Raw genomic sequence first — 18,093 nt, 5'->3', positions numbered from 1 at the left:
CTCATTTCAATCCTGAAATATTACTGTGTCCATCAGTTATTAGATATATCAAACTGAAATGGCTGTTGCAAATACCAAAATATTTAGAACTAAAAATGATTAAGATTAATAGGGGTGCCCAAACTTTTTCATAGGACTGTATATATATATATATATATATATATATATATATATACATATATATATATCTGTGTGTGTTTGTGCCAATAGCCATGATCAGTTTAGTCGGGGCTATTAGGATTGCAGGAAATAAGCTGCAAATAGGACATAGGCAAACTCCCCTAATTTGTGTACAAACATTAGTGATAAAATAAAGGCACATTTAGACAACTGAGTGCAGTGGAACACATGGGGTGCAAAAAAACAAAAAAAGGAGAAAATGCGGGCGCAGGGACTATGTGACCTCCCACATCACCTATACACAACAAGTGCAGCTATTGTGTGAGCAGAACTAATATTTATGAGAGAAATGCCTATAAAATCACTAGTGACTTCATTGAGGCATGAAAGTGCATGTTTCATCAATAGCCTCGGTGACACTGCCAAAACCAACAGCTAGGGCGTTCTTAATTTAATGGAACAGCAACATCCACTGTGTTTAATGGATTTTCAGCCTGTCACCCTTTTAATCTGAGTCGCCTAACATTTGCAATTTGTAGTAATTAAGAAGAAAATATACAAAAAAAACACTATATTTTTTTTCTAGTTTTGTCTCTGATGTTATATAAGTTTGGCAAGATCAAAAAATAGATTTTGAGCAAAGGCTTCTCTAGAATATTAATAATCATATTGCTGCCTACTTCTCTGCTCGATATTGATATGCCCCAGGTAAAATTTGGGCAATACCACTTTATCATGGAAATTGGTTCCTAAATGGACTTCATGCAAATTTCCAGTCAAGTAGTGACAATTTTCTGGCGTATTCTTACTAAAGGTGTGAGATTATGCTACATATAGGATTCCCAACTGCAGAAATAAGTTTTCAAATATCATTTTTCAGATGTACTGTTTAGTAAGAAGTAGGGGGCTTATTAAATATTCCTAAAATATGCAGCTACCTTAGGCTATTAATGCAGCTGCCTAGGAATACAAGTTTTAGGAATCAGTAACAATAACGGGTAATATAAAAATAAAGTTTCAGTTTTAAAGAACAGACACCCACAGACCCAGTATAATTAATGTGACTGCTGTTGTAGTGATCAACCTTCCCTTTTTTGTTGACCAGAACAACAGAAAGGCAGGAGGTTGTGTGAAAATAGCTTTACTGTACCTTTATAAACAAATGTTAATGCAGGGCTGTTTACTTATCGTCTATGCATGGGCTACATATCACTCTTCGTAGTCAAAATGGCACAAATCAAATAGTTAGGAGCATAAAGCTGTGCACTTGGCTAATAGGAGTCCTAAAAGAATACACCAGACAAATAATTTAGGAGTCTGATGTATTCATTAGGAAATCACTATCCCAGACCCCTGCCCATCTCAGCAGCGACTGTCAGGCTGCTATGTATATGCACATACACAGCAGCCTATTGATCACCACCTTGAGGGACAGAGGAAGGCAAGATGCGGTGGGGGAATGTTCCCCCCATGAATACATCAGGCTCATAAGCTATGTCTCTGGTGTAATCTTTCAGCACTCTTAGAAGGCAAGAAGCACTACATTTTTTGTGCCATTTTCAAGTACACTCCTGTAGCTGTAATATGCTGCTCTTACTGAGAACATTAAGCTGACAAAGCTTCGTTAACATATCTGTAAATTAATAAGTAAGCAAGTTACCTAAGGGACCATTGAAAAAGTTTAAGTACAGATAGGATCAGGTAATTTAAAAATAGCACATATACTGTAGTTATATACAGTAGATAAGAGCTATTAAGGACAATCTGCAATTGCTAATAAATTAAGATATGTTTAACGTTTCTCAGTCCTGCCACCCAGACCTTGAAGAATGAAACTGCAAACAGGACAAGCCAAGCTGGAAGCTCGGAGCTACTTAATGATATTCCAGTGCACTATGCATTTTCACATGACAGACTCACTTGCAGAGTATTTGGTGCACATAGACATCAGCCCATCTATATTTAGCTAAATTAGTGGAAGACACAACACAATGAAAGACTTGTCTTTTTCAGACACCAACAGTTCTATACATATCTCAATTCATGTAGAACTCAAATAGTACTCGATCAACAACACTAATCCAGAGCTAAAATGGTGTAAAGCACTTATAAAAATAAATACTGGAGAATGAGATAATGCACCTTCTTGTAACACAGTAATAGAATAAAGTATTGTGTTCTCAGCTAATGCAGGGGTAAAATTGCATTCTCTGTCAGTAACAGAATAAAAGAAAACTTGCACTGCAGGCTTACCACAAATGTCTATTAGCATACAAAAAATAAGATATCAAGCCAATAAAACCTCATTTTAATAAAACAGTCAGAGGGAGAGTGGCGTGAATTTACTGCAATCCATCAGGTAGGGTTTAAAGAGCACACCCATACTCTGAATCCATTGCATAAGATCGACATGCCTACCTGTGTTCACATGAGGTTTTTTGGTCAGGATTTTGAGGCCGTATCCGCCTCAAAATCCTTACCAAAAAGACGTCTCCCATTGAAATCATTGGGAGCCGGTCAGGTCTTTTTTTCCGGGAGCCGGAACAAACGGCTCCCGGAAAAAGAAGCGAGATGCTCATTTTTCAGGCTGATTTGCCTCGCAATTCAATCTGAAGACACTCCCTCCTCCCGACTAGGCCAATTCATTGGGCCTAATCCAGAGCGGAGTGCGCAACTGGATGCTGGTGCACTTCAGCGGCATTCAGTCGCAGCTACCCGTTTTTTGGTCCGGAACCTGAGGCGGCCTCCGTCTCAGGTTCCGGACCAAAAAACCCCGTGTGAATTTACCCTGAAACACATTAAGGTGAGGTACACTAGTGATTACATTGTAGCACTCCTATCAATGTAGAAGAACTAGCGAGAGGCCTATGAGGATAACATTCAATAGCACAACAATGCACCCCGAAATAAAGTTCTAAATGCACTTCTGGATGAAAGGATTTTGCCATTTCTGCCACATCAGCATAGTCATACAATCGCATATGAGAATCATTAAGAGTAGTATGAGCTTTACTAAAGGGCATCATGACATTTCTAAGTTTTCAAGAGTCTACCTGTCTGACAGAACAGGTGTCAGGGGTTTCATATTATTACTATATGTGGGGGTCTCAGAGGTGGCTATGCCACACATCTGTAAGATGGAATAAAACTTATCAATGTCGCAGACTACAATGACATTCTACTGAAGAGTATGCTAACAAGGAAATTTGTTGCAGGAAAGAAGTGACCACATAAATCTGAAAATGAGTTGTTTGAATTCAATGGTTTTATGTATCAAGAAATAACAAAAAACAACCGATCCTTAAAAGGTTTTAATATTAGGTAAATAAAACCTCAGAGAATCACCACCACAAGACAAACTACATTGTATAATTAGGGCTAGTTCACACGTGAGTATAAGGGGAGGTTTTTGACAGCGGATTTCGCGTCCAAAACCTCCCCTTATAATGGTGGTCTATGGAGACCGCCGGGCTTCTGTTCTCCGCTAGCGGCGAGCTGCTGCTAGCGGCGAAAAGAAAGGACATGTCCTTTCTTCAGGCGGAAGCCGCGCAGGCTCAGCCGCGCGGCTTCCGCCCCCGGCAGCTCCCTCCTATGTCGGCTCATTCATTTGAGCCGACAGCAGAGGGTTAAGCCGCGACAGCGATGGTCGCGGCGGGCGGGTTTTGACAAGAGAGAGACGTGGCTCGCCGCGTCTCTCTCTCTGTCAAAACCCGCGCGGGCAGTTCACGTGTGAACTAGCCCTTACTGTATTTAACAAAACTAGGTCAATATGGAGAAGAAGAGTGTGAAAAATCAAAGTGATCGTACACTGATTATTTTTTTTGTCTGAAAGACCATCTTCTTATTAGTAATAGTTGTCCAGGCACAATGTCTTGCCTTATACTGCTTTTCACCTTCATCACTAAGTCATCTGATCACAGTGTGACTTCTTTTTTCCAGCATGGATTGCTTTGCAAATAGGAGGTCTCTCTCTACTGCACATACTATTGAGCACTACCATTTGACCGCAGGGCTTTTGCTTTACCTCCTCTGTGAAAATGCCTCCACTACCTTTCACATATCTCTCTCATAGGTTGCCAATAGTACCTTCCTTTCTCATAGTCAGATCACCATGCCAATTACCTTCCCCAGTGTTTTCAGCAGCAGTTGATGCAACTTTCAAAGACCTTTAGTGACATTATTTTCACAGTGTAATTTTCTGGAAGGTCAATTTTAGTATTAACTCTTCAGTGTTTTGAAGAAAATGTAAAAGCACTTTTTTTACAGGCACTAGATATAAATGACAGCAACAGAAGTCGAATAGTACACCATTATTGCATCCATAGGAATAGGGTATGTTGCAATAAGGTCATGCCTAAAATAAAATATCTAACTGCAGCAAATGTGACTACCTCTATAAAAGCAGAAGTTTTGTCTGTTTGCTGGTCCAGGGCATTCAGGCATGAGTTACAGAGGACCTTTCATGTCCTCGGGCGCATGTGGTTTTATATATCACTAGAAAGCCGACAGTGAGCTGAATTCAGCACACTGTTGGCTTTCCTGTTATGTACCCCAGGGTAAGAGCGATCGGTGCCGTTACCGATAGCTGTTCAGTGAGGAAGGCCCCTCCTGACAGTAGAGTCCATAACGCTATACTGTCAGAGTGGGCATTCCTTACCACCCAGCCATGATGCGGTAAGGAACGCCCTCTCTGATAGTATATCACTATGGACTCTACTGTCAGGAAAGGCGTTCCTCACAGACTATCAGAAACACCCTTCTGACACTGAACAGCTATCGGTACCAATAGATCTTCAGCAAGGGCGCATAATGAGAAAGCCGACAGTGCACTGAATTTAAAAAAGTCAGAGTTTTCCTCTGTGGACTTTCTCCTTCAATTATACATATAGACAAACCGCCACCCATCAGAATTAAAGAGTGGCAGGAGTCCAACACTCAGGCACCCAGCTGATCAGCTGTTTGACGAAGCTGCAGAGTTAGCATTAGCACTCATCCTCTTCAGTAATTACCTAGAACATTTCAGTCCATTCACTTGTCCATTCACTTGTGACTGATGAACATGATGTCACATAACCTATGAATCATAAACGCTGCTACTTCAACCAACTAGACCAAGGGTGATAGGTCATCATTTTAAATGTCCTGGAAACACCTTTTAGATCTGTGCATAAACAATGAACACACAAACAATGAACTGAAGCAATGTTGTATAGAAGAGTGGAACAATTCCTCCAGAGCAGTATGTGAGACTGGAGAAGTTATACAAAAAAATGAGTAAGTTAAGTTATTGCTTTTAAAGGTGGATCTACAAGCTATTGAATCATGCGGTGTATTTCATTTGCACACATGGTTCTGGCTTTAATAACATGGTGGAATCTGCTTTGTCTTGTTGTTCATCTGAGGTTGTAATTACCTAATTTTAAGACCTTCTAGAAACCATATATAATTTTATTGTTATGTCCTGATACATAAAACCATAGAATTCAAAGAGGGTGCACTTTGTTTTTCTCATGACTGTAAATGCTGCACATGCAGCCACATCAAGAGGTATTAGACTTTTCTGTTGAAGAAATTTCAACAAGTCTGCTATGTGTGAACATGCCTTTGAGAATTGAATGGGAATGAATACATGAATTGGAAATTTCTGAATGAGAACCAGGATTTATCACAGTATCAATGTCTGACTTCACTAATGCTCTTGCAGTTGACTTGGCATGATTCCACACAGCCATGTACCAAAATCAGATATTGAGGATAGGGATTTACCATAGCTATAGAACAGCATCCAACTCTGAACTAAATGTACAGTATAAGGTCATGAGCTCACATACTGAGGGCTATGTAGGCAAATTCTCATTACACTTAAAATGCAGACCCTTGGAACCTTAAAAATGTGGGTGCTGACAAGTCTCCGGTTTCAACTCTCAAGTTAATGAAACCGTGGCTGTAATACCCATGCTGTCATCTGAGATAAGCTTTACTATTCAAGTGCCCTAAATAGTGATTTTCTGATCTCACACATCACTATGTCAATGATAGCTTACCAGCACGCTTGTCAGGAGACGCAGAAAAGTAGGATGAGTAGATAATTATTAAGGATAAGTAGAAATTATTAGTAACCAAGTACAGCAAGGAGAATGCCAGGTGCTCTGACACTTTTGCTGAAGGGAGCCTGCCTGGTGCTTTTTCCTACCAAACAACTCCTAGAACTTGGTGGAGCACTTAGCAATACCTTTGTAACTATCTATAGTATCTTCATTGTCAAGAAAATAAACCTTAAGACTAAGACCCCATGTAGCGTCCCGCAGCAAAAAAGAGCTGCTAGGAAAAATAGTGGCGGTAATACATTGCAGTTCTTCTGGCAGCGCTTTGCACAGAGGTTTGCAGAGGTTTCCTATGCAGAGTTTCTGCTTCAATTATACCTATAGGGGAACCACCAGTCTTTGCATAGGTAGAATTGACATGCTGCGATTTCCAAAACCACGACAGTGTATTTTACTGTGTGTATTTTACTGCAAAGTGGGCATGTGATTCACTAGAACGGGAGGGAATGGGATTCACTTTGCTAGGACTGTAAATTGATGCATTTTTTTCCACGCTGTCTCTACCATGGGCAAAACATGGCGTTTATACCATGTGGGGCCCCAGCCTAAATGGGCTTTTGGGTAATTGGGAAAAAAAAAAATGTGTCAAGGTACTTGATGCCTGTAAACCCTCGAAAAGATGCAGGAGCTTGTTTTGCCTCAGTGCAGTAGCTCTGCTTCTATTGACATGAACAGGAGAAGTACCCTGTAGGGCTTCTGGCACCCTGACAAAAAACATCACTATGGAGTCTGGGTGAACATTGCCCATGGGCCTGGAAAACGTATTTAATCTATTATGCAAATTAGGTGACAACTGTCAAAAGAGCAGTCCCAATACTAGCAAGTGTTCTGAATCTCGCTAGCAAGCCGTGCCCAACATTTCTCCCATTGCCATAACTGACAATGCCAACCTTATCCAATATTACTATTCTACTGTTCCAATTGTCATGCACTCTCCAACTGATGAGCGAGGCCATAGTACATTTGTGAGGCCATAGCACTTAGCAGGTAGTATGTCATGAATGTATAGCTCCGAAATTAAATGGCACATGAACAATATTTCATTGAGGTGAGTACTGATATTGGAAAAGGCAAGCACTATCAATTTGGCCAAACAGGGAAGTGTTAGTTAGACTTTGTGAGCTCAGGAACACTAACCTTGATTGTAACCACCCTCATGACACTTGCCACCTGAAGTTAATGTTTGCACTGTGGCATATTCTTTAACACGTGCCAATACAGCATATTTACACAGCATTAATATGATTTATTGTAAGATCCTTTTAGTATATCAGTTAAATAACATCTTTATTGGATATATCTTCTAAATGTAATATACATATCATACCAATTTATTTTTGATGCATTCAGTCTACCATATCAAGATACAGGCACTATACCAAAGTTGCTCATAGCCTAACCCGAGCACTAAGTGTTTAGACACTCTGACAAATCAAGTAAGCTCGGTAATCTCTACTTACCACAGTAACACTTCACTGCAGTCAATTACCATTAAACACTTAGGCACTTAGTGAATTTCTCCCAATAACGTAATCTAACATTAAAACACTATCCTCTGCTACACACTGCAAGGAGAGTATTTAATGTTAAACTATCATGAAAAGGAGGAAGAAAACATAGAATACAAGATCTGTACTAGCATAACGCCTACATGTCAAGCAACCGTGTACAAACAGATAGATATTACCTCTGATCTGACCATTTACTAGGGACACAGAATTTTATAACAGAGGCTATTACACAAAATCTTACAGCATCTCGTCCTAATCCGCACCATTTTAGCTGGACCTTAGGCAGGCACTGCCATGGATATAATATATACCCCATTCCGACCAGACATTTTCTTTTACATAAACCGGTTACAATGAAGATGCAGCTTATTTCTTTCTTCCTTTAAAAAAGACTAAATAATTTAGAAACTATGTTTGTTGTTATGAGGAACAATTACTGTATAAAAAGCATAGCTAATGCATGGCCTGTGGTCCCATAAGAGAACACTACTAAACAGTAACATTGTTAATTTCATAATAAAAGAAAGTCCGCTGCCCCTTGCTGCATCTTCTCAGAATCCAACAAAATATGTATCTATTAAATCAGTAAGTTCTATCAAAAAGCTGGATGCCTGCAGTAAATGTTCAGTTACATTGCCTGTGTGGCTCCAGAGAATTGTCCAAATCTGAAAAATAAAAAAGCAAAAGAACAGACACCCGAATGAATATGGAAATGAAATCCTGCTCAGCTGCTTAGCATAGATTCTGGTATGGAACATGCAGCTGGAGTTGGGCCAATTTTTACTGGAGTCAGAAAGAAGTTACCAAAACAAAATAAAATGATGAAATATTTGTATTTATATTATACAATTATTAATAAGGAATGATTAATTAGATACATAGTTTGTAACATTCATAGGAATTCAGTTACAAGCTCAGACAATTTTTTTTTTTTTTTTAGGAATTAGCGGAGCTTTGCAGTTTCTAAGTGACCATGGCTGTCAGCCATTTATGAAGGCTGTGGAAAAAGAGTAGCTAAGTCAGTGCTCTAGCCTATCGGCTCGACAGCCCTGGTTACAATTGTATGAAGACTAGGGAAGCATCTGTGAGCGAACTGCAGCAAAAATCTATAAATAATTGTAAAAGTTTACAAAAACTTGCCTAGACTTAATTCAATTGTAGCAAACCCTCAGTATAAGGGCTCAAGGGCGTATGTACTGTGTAATAGAGGAAGACTCTGCAGTTGTTATGAGGCCTTTGAAGTGCTGAAGCTCAGTCTTTATTAATCCCATCAACAAACACTGGGCCCGTGGTGATGAACCTATGGCATCCGTGTCAGTGGGGGCCCTCTCAGAGCCCTCTATGTGGGCACTCAGGCTGTCACCCCAGCCAGTCTCCTCAATCCCTAGCTAAAGGGGAATCTAGGACAGGGGCTTACACTGACAGAGGATTGTGACTTCTGCCCCTATACAGGTGTGATCACATCATTCATCCGACACTGCAGTGGGAGAAGGAGGTTGCCCAAGGGCTAATTGAGGGAGTGCAGGTAAGTACAGGAGTATATTACACTGTGTGTGGACCACTGTTTATTATACTTTGTGGGGGGCCACTGTGGAGCATATTATACTGTGTGGGAGCCACAGTGGAGCATATTATACCGTGTGGAGACCACTGTGTAGCATATTATACTGTATGGGGCCACTGAGTATATTATACTGTGTGGGGGCCACTGTGTAGCATATTGTACTAAGTGTGGGCCCCTGTGGAGCATACTGTACTGTGTGGGGGCCACTGTGGTACAGATTGTACTTTGTGTGGGCCATTGTGGAGCAGAATGTACTGCTTGGTGGCCCCCATGGAGCAGCTGTACTGTGTGGGGGCCAGTCACTATTTATATCACACAGTATCTGTTTTATAGCAGATGTGATATTAGTACAGGCGGTATTATATTGCGCGGTCACTACAAAATAGCCCCCTGTGCAATGTAAATAGAGAACATTATATGTTCAAAAGTACCAAATGCAAACTATTACCTTTCAGTACAAAGCTGTTTGTATTATTTTAAGCTCTGTAATGCCCCATTCACGCGACTGTACTTGGTAGTTCCGTAACTGTCTGCAATTGTGGATTCACAACTACGGACAGTTTCAGACACATTCATTTCAATGGGGTATGCACACGTTTTTTAGCGCTATGGTGTTTCAGACTACAAAAAAAATAAAACATGTCATTATACGGAGACCATTGCGGACCTGCAAATGCACCCACAAACATGCCTACGTTCATGTGAATGAGGTCTTATTGTGTTTTTCATATAAGACAAAAGATGTTAATGTATAAGTTGTTTTTTTTCTAAAATAAAACCTCAGTGTTAAGGTTAAATTGCTGTTTTGAAATAAATTAGTGGGTCTGGGTTGCAGTTTGGGAGCTCGGACCGTAAAAGGTTCGCCATAACTGCGCTAAACCCTTCTGTACTAGGAACCAAAACCTAGTACGATAATGGGATCTCCCTCCCTCATGTATACACCACTCTTAGGTTTGTACAGGTATTTAGGCTGTGCAAAGTAGCATTAATAAGAATGTTCTCATAAACAGTGAAAAATTAAAATACAAAGTATAATAGAAACTTATATAGTTTTTCTTTAATTTGTGACTCATTGATATTCACAAAATATGCAAAGATAAAAAGTTATATTGTTAAATAGGCAACATAACTAGAAATAGAGCTAAAATAAAAACACATTTATTCAGTAAACATAATTTAATTAGTTCATTTATTTAATTAGTAAGTAACAAATATCTATTTGGTATACCCGTAACCATGTCCCAAGTGGTTTCTCAGGCAAATATGAGTTATGATTCATGGCTGCTAGATGATCAAAAGATAAAACTTGCCATAATGGCTGCTGGAGGAATTCTACTTTGTTTCAGCATTACCATTGCTTCCAGGTGTACATGATGTTGTGATGTCCATACATATGACATATCAATTGACTATGGAGTCTATAGTGATAATGTGAATTTGGATAAAACAAGAGATAATACTTTTTTGCAGTACAGACAACAAGAGTAAGCAGTCAATGCAGGACTAAAATGTAGAAGAATCGAGGGGCCACACGGTGGCTCAGTGGTTAGCACTGCAGCCTTGCAGCGCTGGAGTCCTGGTGTTCAAATCCCGCCAAGGGCATAAAACCATCTGCAAGGAGTTTGTATGTTCTCCCCGTGTCTGCATGGATTTCCATCCTATATTCCAAAGACATACTGATAGGGAAAAATGTACATTGTGAGCTCTATGTGGGGCTCACAATCTACATTTAAAAAAAAAAAAAAAAAATGTAGAAGAATCATTATGAGCTGAAAAAGCTCGCCTCGGCTTATACACGAGTCAGGGTCCACGGAGCACAGAAAACTGGAAGGACCTGAAAGGGGGAGGTCCTTTAGTGCTACTGCTCTGTGATTGGCTTGTCATGAGGTGACGTGACTGCGATGTCATCAAAGGTCCTGTAGTCACTGGTATGTAACATCTGCAGATAAGGTTGAGTCTAAATCCTAGTAGCTCTGCCCACACCAGAGTCCGATCACATGGTCATGACGTCATCAGAGGTCCTTTAGCCCACTAGGATTTAGAATCTACCCTGCAGATGAGTGGTCAGGATTCATTGTGTCTTATGGAAGATGTCTGTTGTATGGAGGAGAGGAAGCTACAGTAAAGTGACACACAGGGACCTTCCTTTAGTTACTCTGCCTAGTAATGTCAGGCATTTGGGGTTATTAATTTAGTTTCAGTAACTCCATGTGCCTCACATTAATAACAGTTATCCCCATCATGTCCCTCATTAACCCCAGTGTGCCCCATATAAGGGTTACTAATATGTGAGACACATGGGGGTACTAATGAAGGACCTTAATTGTGAAGATACCTAATTATTACCTCCATATGTCCCACATATCAGTAACTCTTATGTAAGGCACACAGGGGGTTAATGTGAGGGACATGATGGGGTTAACTGCTATTACTATGATGAAGTTACTAAGCTGCAATGCACATGACCAGACTTTTCATCTGCAATGGTGGATTTTCCCCCCCAGGCTTATACTCGAGTCAATAAGTTTCCCAGTTTTTTTGCGGTAAAATTAGGGGTCTCGGCTTATATTCGGGTTGGCTTACACTTGAGTATATGCAGTATTTATTAAATTACAACAACCAAGATAAACATAGTACCGTAATTTGTGTATAAATGTGGTTAATGTGTACATTCTTACATAATGTGTATATGTATAGTGTTTACAGAATATATCTTTATGTGTATGTGTAACATCCTTGCCTGTTTGGATTTCAGCACCATCCTCTAGCTGCAAGCTGCAGCACAAGAGGCATGTCAGCTATGATTCATTGCTTTAGGTTCTTGTTGTACTGTTTGAACACTGTTCTATTCCCTCAACTCTGTAATTGATTTTCCACCACACCCACCTCTTACATGTTTGATTCCCTCGGCTCTTCAAATAGATCATCTCAGCCTTACTTATGTGATTGACATCTTTGCTTACAATCAAGTCTGGGGTGGGGTCTTTCTTCCTATATATTGTCTACCCACCCTCACCTTAATGCTTGCTATTTGCCTTTCTGTGTGTGCTGGCTCTATACTGTTACTGTTTGCATTTACATTTCTGACCTTTGGCTTTTCATGTGACTATTCTCTTGGATTTTGATTCTGTACTGCGCTGCTCGGCCATTACTAACCCCTTAGCTAGCTGACCTCCCATTTGTTATTGATTTTCTTGTCTGCTTTCTGTGTTATCACCTACCCAGTTGTCCTCTGCTGCCTAGGGCAGTGAGGCAAGTAGGCAGGGATAGGGTATGGGTTCAGCTTAGGATTCACTATCTTGTTGTTCCCTTCCTCCCAGTGTTCACCAGTAGCTACTGGGGAATTGCTCTTTTAGCAATTCCCTTACAGTATGACTATGTATATGCTTTAGTGTACATATATGTATGATCTGTATAGGTGTAATGAATAATACGTATATATGACATGTGTAATATGCTTTTAACCTGTAATATGTACAAGCATGTAAAATGTGTCTAATCTGTGTGTATAGTACGTATATGCATGTGTAATGTGCGAGGGTATTTTATATATGGTTGCATATATGTATGTACTGTTGATATGCATATATAACTTGTGTGGATGTGGATAAGAAGTAGATGCATTTGAACGGCTCTGTTCACATCTGCATTCGTGAATTCTGTTGTTCTTCTTTAACATATGTGTGGAAGCAAAACAACAAAACTGACCACCAATGGAGTCTAAGACCTTTTACACACGACAGTGTCATTTTTCACAGACCTAACATCTGTGAAGAATGGCCGTGTGTCCATGCAAGTGCACGGCGGTCATTATTCAAATAGCAGTTAATAATGTCCATGCAACAGCCTTTTTTGTAATGGCTGTCACATGGCCATTGTGCAACCTGTGATTTTCAATGGGTCTATTTACATGCCACTATCTATGTCCGTATATACAGACAAAGATAGTGCATGTCAGTTTTTCTGACGCCCATGAAAAAACGTAAATACAATGTGTTATTAAAACAGACATATGATGGGCATTGATGATACAGTCCTTATAGACCCCAATCATTAACTTATATTTGGGTCAATCAGACTTCCGTCATAGTATTCAGTGTTTTACTGGAAAAAACAAACATAGTGTAGTATGCTGTACTATTATTTTCTGCCATTTATAATGGAATCTGTATTAAAGGATTAAGGATAAATCAACGTATTGTATACTGTAGCGTATGTAAAGAAAAGAAAAAGTAACAAACTAAAAATGTATTTCTCTTGCAAGCACTGCATAGTTGTAACAACCACTATCATAAGTAGGGATTCACATGTACCATAATTGAAACAGATAGGTCATGAAATTTATGTGAAATTGCTGCGTATGTTGCCCTTTGCAATCAGCAGCTAAATCTGCAGTCCAAGATATACTCATTTTGTATTGGCTATATCTGTATCTTAAAATTACATTCATATAAATATACCTTAAAACTACGGCTTGGCCATATCTGCTCTTTCTTGCAAAAGAATGCACCTTCAAAACCATGGATTGTCAGCATGTGAATTGTTCTAGATGTATTTAACATCTCTAACACTGAGAATTCAATAGAAAAACATTGAACTTTACAGCTTCAGATCGGGAAGATGAGACACAGAAGTTTTTACAATACCTGCAAAGTGGATGGGATCCTGGCTAATCCCATACACGTTTCCGCAGCGGTTTTTCCCATACCGCTTTTTGGATGCAGCCCGCTATGTGGGGCCTTAGCCTCAGGGAGTTCACTTGGGTTTGCAGATACACAGCAGTATATGTATGCCTAAGTATTCATTGCTTATGTCATAATTTTGTAGCCTACCAAAAATGTGAAATGCATGTATAATACAGTTCATAATTAATGTTATATTTCTCCACTCAATTAAGATTCCTACCTTTAAACTCTACATTATGTACTACTATTACTAGTCTCTGTTACCTGTTACCTTGACACAAGACAATTCCTCAGAAAGACAGTAGGTAACAATCTATCATATACTGTGTTATGTAACTACATTCTTCCCACTTACCTGATATAGATATTATATCTATTAATAGTGCAACAAAATAAACAAATAAACTATGTGCATTCTTTATTTTCCGAAGATTAATATAAGTAAGGATACAGTCACACAATTCAGCAACCAGCAAGGCCAAATCCCTAACCCCCAATGACTGACAAAATGAGTTTGAGGCTAAAGTCCCATGTAGCTAAACATGGCAAAAAAAAAAACCTGCATAAAGAAACGCATCGGAAATGTATCACTTTTTTTTCCACCGCGTTTTTCATTACATTTTATGCTGAGTTTTCTCAGCAGATTTTCTCCCCTATTATACCTACAGGGAAAACACCATTGTTTCCACAAGTATTGTAGATTTTCCAGCCAGATAGCCAGAATCTCATTCACTTCGCAATACTGTAAAATGCGAGTTTTTTGCTGCAACGTTTCCACAGGGGCAGAAACACTGCGTTTTCGCAGCGTCAGTCTTTAGCCTGAAGAAAATTCCTTAGTGTTACCAGTAAACTCATGCTGTAATTGGTCACCATGGACGGTCAGTGATTTGGCTGCATGCTGCTGCTGCAATGTCTGACTGTGTCAAAACTAATAAATTCATAAGTTTATTATTTCGAGAAGAAGTAAACAGGAATTATTAGATACTGTAACTATACACAATAACATAATCTTCAAAGTACCAAGAAGCACTTATACTTGCCAAAATAAGAAATAGCACTAACATAGTTATCACAACTGAAGAAATATTTGCATTTTCTTACGTTATAGATTCTCTTTTCCATTTGCATGAAACAAATAAGCCAGAGTCATTTATAAGTTTCAACATATGGTGTCACTACTATTGAAGGAGTTGCCTTGTGACAACAACCCCTTTTCATATGCCTTGCCATGTCAAAGTTGGGCGTTTCGCTGAGCTGGACCTAGGTGACTTATCACCATGTTAGCTTCTTTTCAAAAAGGGTTCTCTTCATGAGAACACTCCTTTATTTGTTGCCCAGAATTTACAAGCTTCCAGTACAAGTTCAGAAATATTAATAATAATATATAACCCCAATTCTACTTTCTGTTCATATTCACACATGCAATAGAAAATAGTTTACCTATCAAGTAGAGGGCTCAGATCTGTGTCACGCAGAATTCAATACAGCTCACCAATCTGCAATATGAAATACATTATTTACAGTTAATCCAGGGTTAAATAATTTAATAGGAGATGAAAGATGCACATTTTGCAATTCAGTGTTTGTGATATTTGTATACTACTTGTCATATTGGTTACAGTGTGGAGCAGGAAAGAGACAGCTCCATTCTCTGTGTGATGGCTGAACTGAGTGACTGAAGTTTAACTTCTATTCAAGCGGATAGGAGGTGATCTACAGTAACCCAGTTTGGACACTACATAGAGAACGGCACTATCTGCTTCCTGCTCCAATATCTGGGTAAAACCTGCTGAGAACATTTGACCGATGGGGATGCAGTTTGTCGGACCTCCATCATCGTCATCAATATTTTTAGTGCAGAAAACCCCTTTTAATAAAAACTTATGCTAAAGTAGAAATGTGGGTGTGGTGGTTGGTTGCAATGTTTCTGCTGCTGAGGTAATTTAACACAGGATCCAGATATTTCACTGTACTATTGAATTTATGACATCCTATTTATGTAGTTCAACTGAGATTTTAAAACCACACTTTACCCTCATGGTAACATGTAAAACGTCATAGTCAAGGTCACATGTGTATGTCGCACTTAAAAATATTCAGTTTTAGGCTGAAATCCCATGCTGTGAAAAACCCTGTGTTTTACAGTACCTGCAAAGTGTAATCTGATGTGTTTCTGCAGCATTTTTTACTCAGCCTTTTATTGCTGCTCTTTACTATGTTAGGCCTTAGCCTTAGGCCCCCACATTGTGGAAAAGTTGCTTTTTCGCTGCAGATTTTGCTGCATTTTAAGAGATAAAGCCAGCAATGCCTTCAATAGGAATGAGAAATATATAGAAAGCACTTCTACTTTGTACTAAAGACACTCCTACATTTGGCTCAAATCCAAACAAACAAAAAAAAGCAGATTTTCCACAACTTGGGGCCTTAGTCTTAGATCCCATTTTCCGGAGATACAGCTTGTTTTGTTGCAGATTTTGCTGTGTTTGAGTCAAAGCCAAAAATGGCTAGAAAAGGAATGGGAGATATATAGGAAGCTCTTATACTTCTACCTTCTGCTCAATCCACTCTTGGCTTTGGCTAAAAAAAAAAACGCTGTAAAATCTACAATAAAAAAGCTTTGTTTCCGCAACATGGGGCCTCAGCCTTATCAGGATTTTCCTAGAACTATCTAGTTTACATATGTTCTCAGACACTGCAGAAATGGTGTGAGTCTCTGCACCAGAAGCAATCACCCTTAATACTGAATTGTCAGGTCTCCCTTCCTAACCTATTTAACAGTAGAATAGGCTAGAGGAGGAGATCTTAAAGGGGCTCTATCATTGGGAAAAGTCATTTTTAACTAAGCCCATCCTTGCATAGCCTTTAGAAAAGGCTATTCCACACCTACCTTTTGTAAGTAAATCACTTCAGCGGTTTTTGAATGAGCCTGTATTTATTCATATGCTAATTAGCCTCTTGGTGCACCCCGGAAGTCTCATCGTGCACCCTCTGCCTATTGTTTCCTATCTATGTGTATAGCACAGGCTGCTGCTGGTGACTTCCTGCTTCCACACACAGATAGGAGAGAATAACAGAGAGGAGGCTGCTGGGAACTTCCTGTGCTGGCTTGAAGCTAATTAGCATATGTATAAAAACGGACTTATTCAAAAACCACTGAGGCGATTTACATACAAAAGGTAGGTGTGGAATAGCATTTCTAAAGGCTATGCAAGGATGTGCTTAGTTAAAAATGACTTTTCCCAATGATAGAGCCCCTTTAAGCAGGGGTATATACGGTTCTCAGTGACTTGATTCAATATTTTCATGCTAAGAGACTTTTAAATGCTACCATCCCTGCAAAGGACATTATCGGTAGTGTACAGTCGGGGCCCCCTCAATCTGGTGTCTGTCTACATTCACTCTCAAGTTAAAAAACAAGATGGAAGCTCTTTTTATCATGTTTTTTTTTACTTTTCTTCTGTTACAAAAGTAAACATGACAGAAGAAAGCTTCCATCGTGTTGTTTATACTAGAGTCAATGGGAGTAGACACAGAAGGAAGAGGCTCCATTTGTGTCCGTCAGTATATGGCTGCTAAAGTTCGTTGCTCTCATCCTATCATGGATGAAAGCAATGGACATTCACAACGGTAGTGTACAGGTCCTATCACATTGTTTTGGAGACACTTTGACCCACTTCATTTTATTGATATTTGAGGGTATTGGTTCATGCACATCTCTTTTGAGATCTTGTCACAGCATCTCAGTTGGCTATTCCAGCATAGATATTGATTTTGTGTGCTTGGGATCACTGTTTTGTTGGATGACCTAAGCTGCTGGACTGATAAAGTTCATTTTTATCTCAGTGAATCAGACAAGTTTTACAGTTTCTGACCCTGCAAAACAAGTCAAAATCACTCATCTACCACCATGCTTGAGACCTTGTTGAGGTGTAGTGATATGCGGTGTTTGGTTTGCACCAAACATACTGCTATGAATGATGACAATACAAATGACCTTGGCCTGATTACACTGGTCAACAAATTTTCAAAAGTTGTTTGTTTCTGAAATGAAATGAGTCATTCCCTAATGATTTTTATGTGCTGAATTCAAATATCACAAGGAAAACTGT

The 18,093-nt window shown here is 39.3% G+C and overlaps 1 protein-coding gene across 1 annotated transcript in view; it reads right to left on the bottom strand.

Annotated features, from left to right (window-relative positions):
* LINGO1 (leucine rich repeat and Ig domain containing 1) overlaps positions 1-18,093 on the bottom strand; it is a 245,330-nt gene that overhangs the window by 170,356 nt on the left and 56,881 nt on the right. The window contains exon 2 of the mRNA XM_075273688.1: positions 15,425-15,480. The gene's annotated coding sequence lies outside the window, so the exon portion shown is untranslated. The remainder of the gene's footprint in view (positions 1-15,424; positions 15,481-18,093) is intronic.

This window comes from Leptodactylus fuscus, chromosome 5 (assembly GCF_031893055.1).
Source record: "Leptodactylus fuscus isolate aLepFus1 chromosome 5, aLepFus1.hap2, whole genome shotgun sequence".
Lineage (NCBI taxonomy): Eukaryota > Metazoa > Chordata > Amphibia > Anura > Leptodactylidae > Leptodactylus > Leptodactylus fuscus.
Note: the sequence above shows the minus strand (reverse complement) of the source record. Positions and strands in the feature narration are given on the sequence as shown.